This window comes from Trichomycterus rosablanca, unplaced genomic scaffold (genome assembly GCF_030014385.1).
Source record: "Trichomycterus rosablanca isolate fTriRos1 unplaced genomic scaffold, fTriRos1.hap1 scaffold_286, whole genome shotgun sequence".
In the NCBI taxonomy this organism is placed as follows: Eukaryota; Metazoa; Chordata; class Actinopteri; order Siluriformes; family Trichomycteridae; genus Trichomycterus; species Trichomycterus rosablanca.
The window spans coordinates 31550-43753 of NW_026947114.1; the positions used below are offsets into that span (position 1 = coordinate 31550).

The window sequence follows — 12204 nt, forward strand, 5'->3', positions numbered from 1 at the left end:
ATTGTTTTTCTAAAAAAAAAAAAAAAAAAAAAAAAAAAATCTGTTCTTATCAGTTTAATATCTGATACGTCCTCTACCCGAGGACCATATATTAAATGGATTTTTAGGCCCGGGAGTCGGAAGAGGGGCTTGCTCCGTCCGCTCCACGCATCGACTAGGTATTGCATTGCCTCCTGGCATGGTGCACCCTCATAAACGGTCAAACGGAAGAGAAATTGACGAATGCTGGTGACTGGCTCCTGCTGGGCACTGTTGGGATTAGGGGTACGGCGCCATAGACCTTAGCTTAGCCCAGGCCCGGGGTTTCCTCGGCCCTTTTGCGCTAGGGAGTCCCCTTTTTCCCGCTTTTTCATTTTCCCTCCGTTTTACTTTAAAAAAAAAAAAAGAAAAAAGAAAAGAGAAAAAGACTTAATTTTTCTCCACCATGTGTTTCTTCAGGCAAAGGCTGTGCTGCCTCTTCTGCTGCCTCCTCACCCACCCGACGACCCAAGGGCCCTCCTGCTGCGGGTTTTTTCGTCGCTGGGCGTGAAGGCGGCCGATCAACGCCGTCCACTAGTCTGGGCCCTCAAAAGGTAGGGCCCGGGGCCCGGCGCCTATTTCAGGTTATCGCTTCTCGGCCTTTTGGCTAAGTTCAAGTGGGCGGGACAGCGATCGACTCCTGAGTGTTGCAAGACTTTTACCATCGTGGTACTAGTCACAAGCACTTAGGAGATATTGCACTAGTTCTACTGTTGGGAAGAGTTTTGTGTGGTAGGCTTCATTTCCTGCTTTTACGAGACTCCAGTTTTTTTTCTCTTTTTAGGTGTTGCATTCCAACCAGCCCTACAAAGGGAAAAATAACCAAACAGGTAAGTGCAATTTCTTTTCTTTCCTTTTAGATTTTTAGCGTTGATTTTACTATTTATTGTTTTAGTTTTTTAGTTGCTTGGTAGGCTGTTGGTGCCTCCAAGCATGTCGGTTCCTCGTGCCGGCATGCGGAGGCACCACAGCGTGCGTTTTCTTTTTAAATGGGAGGATGGCAAGCTTTTGAGCATGTCCAGATTGGACTTCTCAAGAAAGCTAATCCAAAACACCCTAAAATTTAAACCAGAAGAACTGAACTGTTTACTGACTCTGCATGGAAATAAGGGATTTGATGTTAGTTTCCGCTGTGCTTCCTTGTTAAGAGATTTCTGGCTAAGATATGAAAATGAAAAAGACCAGTTCTCCATGTTCAGCCTCGAGAAACTCTCTGATAATTCACACAAAGTTGTGTTTGTCAGGATGTTTAATGAGACTGTGACTGGAGAAGACATTAGTACATGGCTGGGTAGATTTTGCACGGTGAAAAGCCCACCGGTCAAGGTAGTTGATGAGGATGGCATTTGGAACTGCTCGTGGAGAGTTCCCATTAAATAATGGGAAGACCCGAGCAGTTACCTTGGCCTCCGGCAATTGCCATCATTGATTGTGTTGGGAGAAAACCGAGGATACATTTTTTACCAAGGTATGCCCAAGCTTTGCCGCAAATGCGGCAAGTTTGGACACCTTGCGGAAGCGTGCCAGGAAATCGTGTGTGGGAAGTGCAGAGAGATTGGGCACACTTATGATGAGTGTCCCAATGGCAGAAGGTGTAATCTTTTTGGAGACTGTGACCATCTTTACAGAGATTGCCCTAAATCATTTGCCAACAAGCTAAGAGCTAACAAAATGGCTGCCCGCCAAGACCCTGAAGACAAAGGGGAGGAGGCGGGCCAAGAGGTTTTGGCGGGAAATTCGAATCCTCAGCCAGCCTCATGAGTGGGCCAAGTTTTGGAGGGCGGTGCTAACATTCAAGCAGAGTTGGAGCAGGTATCAGAGGTCTTTCCCTCCGAGCAACAGAGAGAGGAAGATGATGATGATGAGGAAAATGTTGAAGAAGAGGAGGAATCAACCCCTTCCTCTATGGAGACGGTGCCGGAGGTGAGCGTGACTGCTAGTGGAGTGGGGGAGCTGACTCTCTCACTCCCTAGCGCTCAGGTGCCGAAGAGACCTGCGGAATCTCCTCTGCCGGACCTGGCGGAGAAGAAACAGCGGGCCACAGAGCGGTCAGGTAGCTCCTCGTCGGAGGACCTGAACCGGCTGTGGTCCGCTGGATCCCCAAATGAGGTATCCTTTCTGCGCCTCCAGCTGAAAACATCCACGCCGAAAAGCATGTTAGAGCAGTGCTCAGCATGCCTTGATGCGCGGGACACCTGCGACCCCTCACACAAGAAATAGGGTGATTTTAACCGGCTTTTAACCGTATCTCTGTGGTTTTAATGTTCGGGTTTTAAAGATCACGCCTGTTTTTAACCTATAGTGCTCATGTCTCTTACGATCTCCACCATCAATGTGAGAAGCGTGAGAGCGCCATTGAGAGCACAGAGTGTTCTGTCCCTTTTAAATGACTTAAAGTCAGATGTGTTTTTACTGCAAGAGTGTGCTTTGCCGTTCTTGAAATCATACAGAGATTGGGAACAGCGTTGGGCTGCGGGTCCCTCTCTCTGGAGCGGCTCGCACTACAGCCGGGCCGACGGTGTTGCTATTTTAATAAAAAATCCCAATATCTTGGTGAAGGGCAGCACGGTGGTGAGAGACGGACGGGCGCTTTTAGCAAATCTGACGTTTTTAGGAAGGGATTTTAACATTCTTAATGTGTATGGTTTTAATGATAAAAATGACAGGCATGATCTTTTAGAAGACCTGCAGCCCCACATGCTGGGGAGGGTTCCCCTAGTGTTGGGAGGGGATTTTAATTGTGTTTTATCTAGAGCAGACAGGAAAGGGGCAGGGGAAGATTTTAACGTAGATAAATCATCAGTTTTATTGCAGGCTTTAGTTAGAGATTTTAAATTAGTGGACTGTTTTAAAACCCTGTATCAAAATGAGGAGGGCTTCACCTGGTTCAGTGGTGACGGCACCAGAGCCTCGAGGATAGATTACGTTTTTACAAGGGGCTGCCCACCCACCGATGCTAGAATAACCCCCCTTTTCTTTACAGATCACTGCATGCTGTCTTGCACTCTTTCACTCCCCACAGGTGTGATGATAGGCGGAGGGCTGTGGAGGCTGAACTGTTCCCTGTTAGAAGACGAGGAGATCATTAGGGAGTACAGGGAACAGTTCGGCCTCTGGCAGACCCTACAAGACTTGTACGATACACGAGCACAGTGGTGGGAGATGGTAAAAGACAGGACGAGACGTTTTTTTAGAAAGAAAAGGTAAGGAGAAAAAACAAAGGGAGAAGAGACGCATGATGGGGCTGCAAAAACGACTGCAGAGATATACTGCTCAATTGAAGAAGGGCAGGAGAAGTGTCTAAAATGAGACTTAATTCATATGTTCTCAGAGACACCTCAAATGTACATTCTGATGTTGCTGATGCATTATCTGAAGTGGAGAAGAGGCTGTGTGTGCATTTCCAACGTATGGAAATCCGAGGAAAGCGTGACAGAAAGGTACGGCATTCTCCTCACTGTCGCATGTGTGTGACAAAAAGGCTATCACAGTCACTGGCAAAACCACTAGCCGTTAGCATTAGCAGTAACATGGGTGCACACATGGACTAGCTGCTATCGGCTACATTGGTGATAACTTCACAGCAATACCAACAATAAATATTATAGACATAAAGAAACCACACCACACATGTTGATAACTAAGAAACAGTTTATTTCACTTATCCTGTCAGTGCGGTGCCAGTTGTTTGGTTGTGGATTAATTTTTCACCTTGGACTACATATCTCACTGTGGATTAAGGGCTGTGGTTCAATAAATCATCCTTAAAGAATTTAAAAGACTTCCTTGGGAGTTTGCCATGATTTTGTTTTGTTGATTGTGGGACTTGTACGGGCTCTGTGTGAGAACCTACGTGACAGGGGTGGAAGCTCAGTTGCTCTTTTCTTACTAAACACCTCCAAAAGATCGTGATACACCGAAAGAAGAACAGCAAGTATCTTACTATCAGGACTCTCAATCGTGGTAGAGGAAACGATAATCCTGGGGAACAGAAGACAGTGTTCAATACAATACTGGGACCAAGAAACTATTTCCTTGTCTGCCCATGAAATACAAGGGTTATGCTTACGAAGCCATGGTAAGCCTAGAATAACATCATAATGTCCAGAACAAAAAACCTAACTCTTTTCAGAGTGAAGAGCACTTGTTGAAATCGGTACCAGCTTGGTGAAGCGAGACACAACCCCCTTTCCGACGGGATCCCCATCCACTGCCGACAGTTTCAATGGGGAATTCAGAAGTTCCACTTGTAAATGAAGTTGTTCCACCAGTCTGGAATGAATGAAGTTCCCCTCTGCTCCAGAATCTACCAGCGCTGGAAAGACAGACAAAGAACCAGTGCAAGTAAACGTTACAGGAAAGAAGAATGTTTTTGAGACCAACCCCAGAGCTGGTACACTCACCACATTAGCGCTTGGAATGGTTTCCATGCGCTTTCCGGGGGTCGGCGCCTGGGGTCTGTGTGGGCGAACCCGACACTCTCGCAGAACATGGCCTGCCGCACCACAATAAAGGCACATACCACTCTGGAGACGTCGAATTGGTTCCTCCGGAGTTAGATGGGAAGCATCACACTGCATGGATTCTGTAGACTCAGACTCCTCATTATTTCTTGAACTGTGAGTAGCCACAGGTTGACGAGAGCATCGCGCTGAATACGCTATTGGAGCAGTGTTCTTGGAATTATACGAGACTCGGTGGTTCTTCAACTGATCAAGTCTAATGGACAAGTTAATTAATGCGTCCAAAGAGAGCCCGTCATCCGTACAAGCTAATTCCGACAGAATATCAAAATTAAGTCCGTTTCTATAAGCTACAATGAGGGCTGGATCATTCCAGCCACTTCCAGCCGCCAACGTGCGGAATTCTAAAGCATAGTCCGCAACTGAGCGATGATTCTGGCGCAGACGTGACAGAAGTTCCCCTTGTGAGCGGCCCTTGTGAGGGTGATCAAAAACAGTTTTTAGTTCCTCCACAAATGACGTATAACTGCCAGTTTGTACTCGGTCCCAGACAGCGGTAGCCCAAGCTAAAGCTTTACCAGTTAAACGTGAAGTTACTAACGAGATGCGTTGGTCATCAGTGCTAGGTGGAGAATTCGCAAAACAAATGAAGCACTGTAATAAGAATCCACGGCAAAGATTAGGTGTGCCATCAAACATTTCGGGTAAACTAACGGAGAAAATGTTACCCACGTTAGCGACTGGCAACATTACAGCAGCCTGAGGACCTAAAGAAAGTTGCTGGAGCTGGATAGAGATTTCTCTCATACCCTCGGTCATTAGAGTGAGTTGTTCTTGCTGCTTACCCTGTTGCTGGGTTGAGGTGTTGACCGACTGAATTACAGAGTCCAGAAGTTGATGGTGTTGTCCCAGCATTTGTCCCTGGCTGGTAATAGCCGTTTGCAGGTCGGTGCTTTCCGCCGTCTGCATGGCGGCGAAGTATTCTTTCACGCGACAGATACGGGCCAGACGCGCGCAGAAATTACAACAGTGGAAGTTTATTAACAGAAGGGCAATCCAAATCGAAGTACAAACAGCAGGAAGAATTCAAAACCGGAATAACAACAAACAGGCAACAAACCAAAGAGCGCAGGCAAATACAGAGATCTCAAGACAAAACGGGTCATACACGGTAATGGCAATAAACATAAGTCGAGAACGCCGGTACGCACGCAAAAGAAACGGCAAAACTTTGCAACATGCCAAACAATTCACATAGTTTAAATAGGATTCAGTGAATCGGTTACAGGTGTTCCGAATCAAAACTCCGGTGACGATGACCGTGAGGGCCGATCAGGATTGGCTGAAGAAGGACAGATGACTGTCACGTGAGAGTCTGCAAAATTATGGGGAATGTAGTCAGTACATGTGACACTGATGTCTTTATCTTTATTTGAATAATTTTGCTAGCTTTTCATTGTTTTACTCAAGAAGAGAAGGGGCTTCTCTTCATTCAAGGTATAAATATGAAGTCAAGAAAGAGATTAATCTAAGAAAATAAAAAATCTCTCCAGATCCTGTATGCTTTTGAAATCAAATTCTTGTTTCGTTGTTCTAATGCTGTTAATTCTGAACAATTTTTAGAAGAAACATCTGTAATAAAGTTGATATCTAAATAAAACAAAATTAAAAGCCTGGATTTTAAAGACATGGCAGGTGAGCATGATACTGTAAAACTGTCATGCTAAACAGCAGGAAAGCAAGTTAAAATCGCATGGATATAACATGACATACAAACCACATATTGCCTTTTCTTCTTAAATCAGTAAGTACTGGTTTAAGTTGTTTATGTGTTTTTCTTATTGAAGTAACACATGTAACTTGGGTGCTTGGTTTTTGTACAGTATAGTATAATTTCCTGTCACTGTGGGCTGCAGAGCACAGTAGTAGAGAGCAGAATCTGATACTGCAGCAGAGGAGATGTTCAGATCCACTCGATTTTTATCTTCATTTATTTTTACAGAAAACCCAGAACCTGCAGCTTCTTTATCAAGCTCACTAACCAGAATAATTAACTCTGGTCTGAATGTGGAGTACTGACGATACCACTGCAGGTAATTAGTGTTACCATATCTTTTGTAATTGCAGGATAAAGTAACAGAGTCTCTCTCCAGGACAGTTTTAGTGGTTGAAACTGAATTAATTTCCTGTGCGCTGTTATAACCTGTGGACAGATAAAGAACAATGCTTATGTAATGTGTTGTTATAATTGTGGAGTTATTATTAGAAATGTTATAAATTTGTATAAAAATATTAGAAATAAAATTATTATAAAATATTAAAGATCTTTAATTTATCTTAAGTAACATTAATAAGTGCTGTTATTTCTCACCTAAAAGAATGAAAAGGAAGCAAACAAATCCAAGCATTGCCATGGCTGAACTGCAGAACCGTACATCTCATAGCCTGCTATCATTTTCATACATGTTTAAACCATTTCCTCTCTTTAACTTCCTTTTCCAACAGTTCATCCTACACAGGTTAGTAAAATGCAGCTGAAGTCTGCCATCATGTGCATACTTTCACTCACTACATTTGTGTGTGTGTGTGTGCAAAAAATAATGATTTTATTTTAAATACATATACTTACTATTTACTACAATTACTTACTATACTATTGTATAACTGATTGTTTAGCAAATATTTTATATATTTTTTCAAATCAAGTTTTACTTTTTTACCCTTTTTTTGTTTAGTGCACTTTAGCATATTGAAGATTAGTATGCTTACACTAATCTTTTTCACCAGGGTGAGGAGGATGATCTACTCCTTTCATTGTCTTGGGCATCATATGATGTTCATGGTGTTTCTTTTCAGTCTGATTAGAATTGCTGGGTCCTGTATTTGTCTTAATTCAGATGCTACCTGGTTTCCAAATGTAATGGAGACATCAGGAGAAGAATCAGCATCAACCTTTGCTGTCATTTGCTTTATCACAACTAGTTTCTGCAACATCAGATTCTGGCCTCCTTTTGCGTTTGACCCCCCTTGTACTTGATTCTTTTCGTGTGTTCCTGCTGCCAGAAGATGAAGCAGGTGAAGAACCTTCATCTTTATCTTTAAGGAGGGAAGCAACACGTGATGTAGTAGGTGATGGTGTTTCTGCTCTTGATGGTGGTGTTGGTGACTGTTCAAGTTTGAATGATTCAGAAAGATAATTCTGACATCCAGTTCAGACATATCAAGCTCGAAGAGAGATGAAAGTAAAATAGTGTCAGTACACATCATAGCAAGGCAGTAGCCATAAATTGAAAATTAGTATCTGAATACTAAATACATTTTCAATGTGCAAACATACCATAATATTTGATAGTTAATTATGTTTCAATTATGCAATTTATTATTAAATGAAACATTAAAAGCATAATTTAAATACGTATGTTTAAGAAACTAAAGAAGTAAAATAATGAAAATAGTAGTTAAAATAGGAACTGTTGCAGTCTGTTCACTGTGTATACAGAAAAACATGTTTATAGACTATATAATAACTTACAGTGGTCTCACATGGACGATGAACAATATACTGTTTAATAAAATCCATCATCCTGAGGAGCCACCTTTGCCTAGGTGTCAAGGTTTGGTCCCACTCCCATTTGGTTTTGGTTTTATCAGCCTTGAATATTGTGTTCGCAGGGACGCTGCCCTGGCCTTAACCTCTTAAACTTAAAGTTTTAAAATGCAAAAAAGAAATCAAACACATTGTCAGTTGTCATGCATTCCAGAATTTAATACACATGCTTTCCAGATGTTTAAAACTGTTATTACATTTTGAAAAGACTTCTGTCATCATTACAGTATGAGAATGTAGCTCCAACTCAGTCTGTCTGGATCTGCAATTTGTCTCCACCTCTTCTCTTTCTCAATGCGGTTGTGGTACAGGTTATCAGAAACATCATAAAGGCATGGGTGTTCTTGCCAAAACAATTTTTCATCCATTTTTTTGGGTCCAAGAAGAATTTGGAACTTTTTCTGTAGTCATGCTAATCTAATTAGTTGTATTTTTATAAGCATTTACTTTATGCAGTTTATACAGGTTACTATTTATGGTACTTAAGTACACCAAATGAATATTTATGTAGTGGATTCTTTGCAAGTATAGTTACAGCATCATGTGAAATGCACTAATTATGGATGTCCCGATCACGTTTTTTTGTTCCCGATCCCGATCATTAATTTTGATCCCGATCCGATACCGAGTCTCAAACCGATACTTGTATTTTCTAGATATTGTCTAGATAAGAACTAGATAATACTGTTCACACAGTGCACACTACAGTACATTACAGTTATTCAAATTAATCCAATGTATATGTTTAACAACTGAATAGCTCCCCAGCTAGCACGATAGATCTGGGCCGATTCTGTCTGTCGGCTCGGCACCCCGCATCTGGCCCGAATATGGCTGCATGTCGGCTGACTGAGACTCAAAGCAACTTTTTTAATCCAATATCCAATATCCAATCCAATATCCAATCCAAAATCCAATATAATAGTTGTATATGTATGTATAACATTATTTTACAGTTGCTTGATAAGCTTGTTTGACTTGAACCAGATGTACGTACGCTAAGCCATGATAACTGTTTATAACAATGATAACTGACAAGTGATTTTTAACTATTACGCTAATGTTAATACATGGTGGTGTCAGATAGAATCAGTTCACTACTTCAATACGAAAGGTTCCCTGAACGCATGCGCGAGGAGCCTCGCGCATTTAGTTCAGTTTAAATAAGAAAACCGTTATTTTCACACTTATTCACTGAGGATTTTAAGGTAACGTTAACTGCTGCTCTTTAGGACTAAAAACTTTCTAAAACATTATATTAAAAATACTGATATACTGTAGTAACAGAACAATATATATAATCAAATAATTTCGTATTTTTGATAATTTATAAATATATTATAGCTATGTTTTAACGTTAGCCAAAAATGCTAGCTTGGCAGGTACGGTAAACTAACTATCTAGCCAGCTATACATCAATATGGCAGCAAAAGGCTATCAAAATTAATTTAAAACATACACCTAAAGGAAACTTACACTGATATTATGAATACGATATAAACCATCAAACAATATAGCCAAGTTATATTACAAACATAAGATTTTAAAACAATTACATTAGTTACCTATACCTACAGCTGTATGGAGCTGGTGGTCCATCTTTTTTGAGTAAGGGGTGTGATGTATATAAAAGGTTGGTTACATTAGTTCCCTCTTCCTGGCAGTTGACAATATTATAAAAACTTTTAGTCATTGGCCGGCATAAATAACCCAGGAAACATGTTTACAAAGACAAAGCACATTATCATGCCTAAGCACTTATTTACAAGTCTTTATACATTTCCTTGATTGAATGATTTAACTAATTAAGTGTTTATATTTCTGCAGTGACTTTTTGTGCACCCCTGAGTCCAGCTTACTCAGCCACCTTGTGTTATTTGGCCTACACTGGTCTTGGTAAGATGTTTACAAAAGCTGCTTTTATCAACATACAGTTTGAAAGACATTTTCAGGATCGATTAGGGATAATGTATGCAAGCACTGTACATAACACTGTAAAATATTATAATCAAAAAGCACATTATCATGTCTAAAGCACATATTTCCAAGTTTGCGCTTATGTTCTTCAGCCTACTAAAGGCACTGTTTAATCTGCTCTAGCACTGTTCTGGAAACTGCTTTTCGTGATGCCACTCCTGCTGCCTGAGTGAATCAATAAACCATTTTTAACCAGGTAAACATATTTAAACTACAGTTACTTTTTTTCTTATTCAACATTTCTTTTCCATCATTAAGTGGAACTGAAAAATTTGAATAAGATCCACATTGATCTGTGAAAAATAGTTTTTGTTTTCATTCCAGAATTACAGACCAGTGTCAGGAGGCAGGAGATCAGCAGTCAATTATGGCAGGACAAAACATTTTATAATAAATAAAAATACTTGAAATAAAATATTGAAAAATGTGTTTTGGTGTACATTTGTTTTTTTCTGTTACTGTTTTAATTGTACTCTATTATTATTATTATTACTTATAATTATAATAAAGTATATATATATATATTTTACAGAGTATTTTCATAGCAATAAGAAGCAAAAACAGTTGTAGTAGTCCCAGTGACCATTAAAGGTTACATATGGCTGGGGAAAGCCTTTTAAAAATCTACTGCAGGCCAGAACTGGGCCATATTTGGCCCGATAATGGTTGTTCTGGCTAGCAGGTGGTTAAGTGCTGGCATATTGCTGGCAGTCATGGCTGGGATCCGGGCAGCCGTATACGGGCCACAATCTAACCGTCATTAATTTTGACACCGGGCCAGATCCGGCTGCCGGATGTGGGCCGACACAAAAAGTTCCGGCATGCCGGATATGGCCCAGAACTGGCCCATACATTTTTTGCTAGCTGGGTAGTCACGTGCTGTGGTAATGACATTTTTCAACATTAGAATTGATGGATTTGCTAACACTACTCAACAGTCAGTATATGCACTTAAAATCCATAGGAATTATGTCAACATTTTATTGTTTTTGATTGTTTTTGAATGTCATAACTGTGTGGCAGTAGTATTTTTTTTGTATTTTATATTAAATACGTGAAGAAAAATACATTAGTTTGGTATGAACTCCCCCAAAGCTTGATTTTGGTTAAATATGTGTGTTTCTCTTGTTTGTAATAAAGTTGTATTTTTGGGGGTTCCCCCTCTGTTGGTTGCACGTGGGGCAGTAATCAGCGTGACACCATGTCTGTTTACCGTGTGCTTTCCCGGCTAATTCAGTCACGTGGTGAACACTGAACAGATAAGCTGTGTGATTCCTCTCTCTCATATTATTGCTTCTTTTAGGAGTTCTAGAGCTCTATAAACTGTGAAACTTTGTTTAAGAAAACATTATTAAGACATTGTGAGATTGATTAATCGTTTTTTACTGAGCTCACAGTGTAATTAGTGCTTTTAAACCTGACTTTTGCACTTCATGAGTTCTGTATTTTCTGCCTCGTGCAGGAGGGAGAGAGTGCACGTGTGTGTGTGTGTGTGCGCTAATTTTGCTCCATGTCACGTGTTCAGGTACGTTTTACTGTAGTTTTACTGTTTAAAGTTATTAATTCAGAAAACTTATGGATTTTATTTGCACTATGTAACATTAACGTTTTATTTACATGCCCTTTGCTCCATTATTTACATTGTTGTTTTTGTTTATAATATTTACACATTTCTTATTGTGTTTACTATATGTTTACATTTTCTTATGAGTGTTTAAAGGGAAAAAAGTTTTAAAAATTTAATTGTCAGTCACATGGTGCACCTGCGTGTGTGTGTGTGTGTGTAATTTTGCTCCATGTCTCATGTTTAGGAAATAAATGAAGACCTTCAGTTCTCTGACTTCGTGTGGTTGATTATTGTCTCCTGAGCTGTCCGACCTGTTGACGTCTGCTACAACTGCATAAATACTAATGAGACAGAATAAGTATACAGTAGACCCTTGAGTTACGAATGGTTTACCATACGAACATTTTGGTTTTTTCGGTGTTGTCTTTATATTTTGTAAAATTCAATATTAAAATGGCCCCAAATAAGGTGCAGAGAAAGCTTAGTGGTGATAAAATGAACAAATCTATTACATTTGTTGTTGTATAATTACTCCTGCCAGTAGCTGTCACTGTGTATCAGACAGAGGGAAT

At 40.4% G+C, this 12204-nt stretch overlaps 1 long non-coding RNA gene and 1 other non-coding gene across 2 annotated transcripts; both read left to right on the top strand.

Moving 5' to 3' along the window:
- Nucleotides 1-192, top strand: LOC134307519 (U2 spliceosomal RNA). The gene has a single exon (XR_010009981.1). It is a non-coding gene; the product is annotated as a U2 spliceosomal RNA (small nuclear RNA).
- Nucleotides 193-10185: 9993 nt separating this feature from the next.
- On the top strand, nucleotides 10186-10494 carry LOC134307518 (uncharacterized). Its single transcript, XR_010009980.1, has 2 exons — nucleotides 10186-10261; nucleotides 10390-10494. It is a non-coding gene; the product is annotated as an uncharacterized LOC134307518 (long non-coding RNA).
- Nucleotides 10495-12204: the final 1710 nt, after the last annotated feature.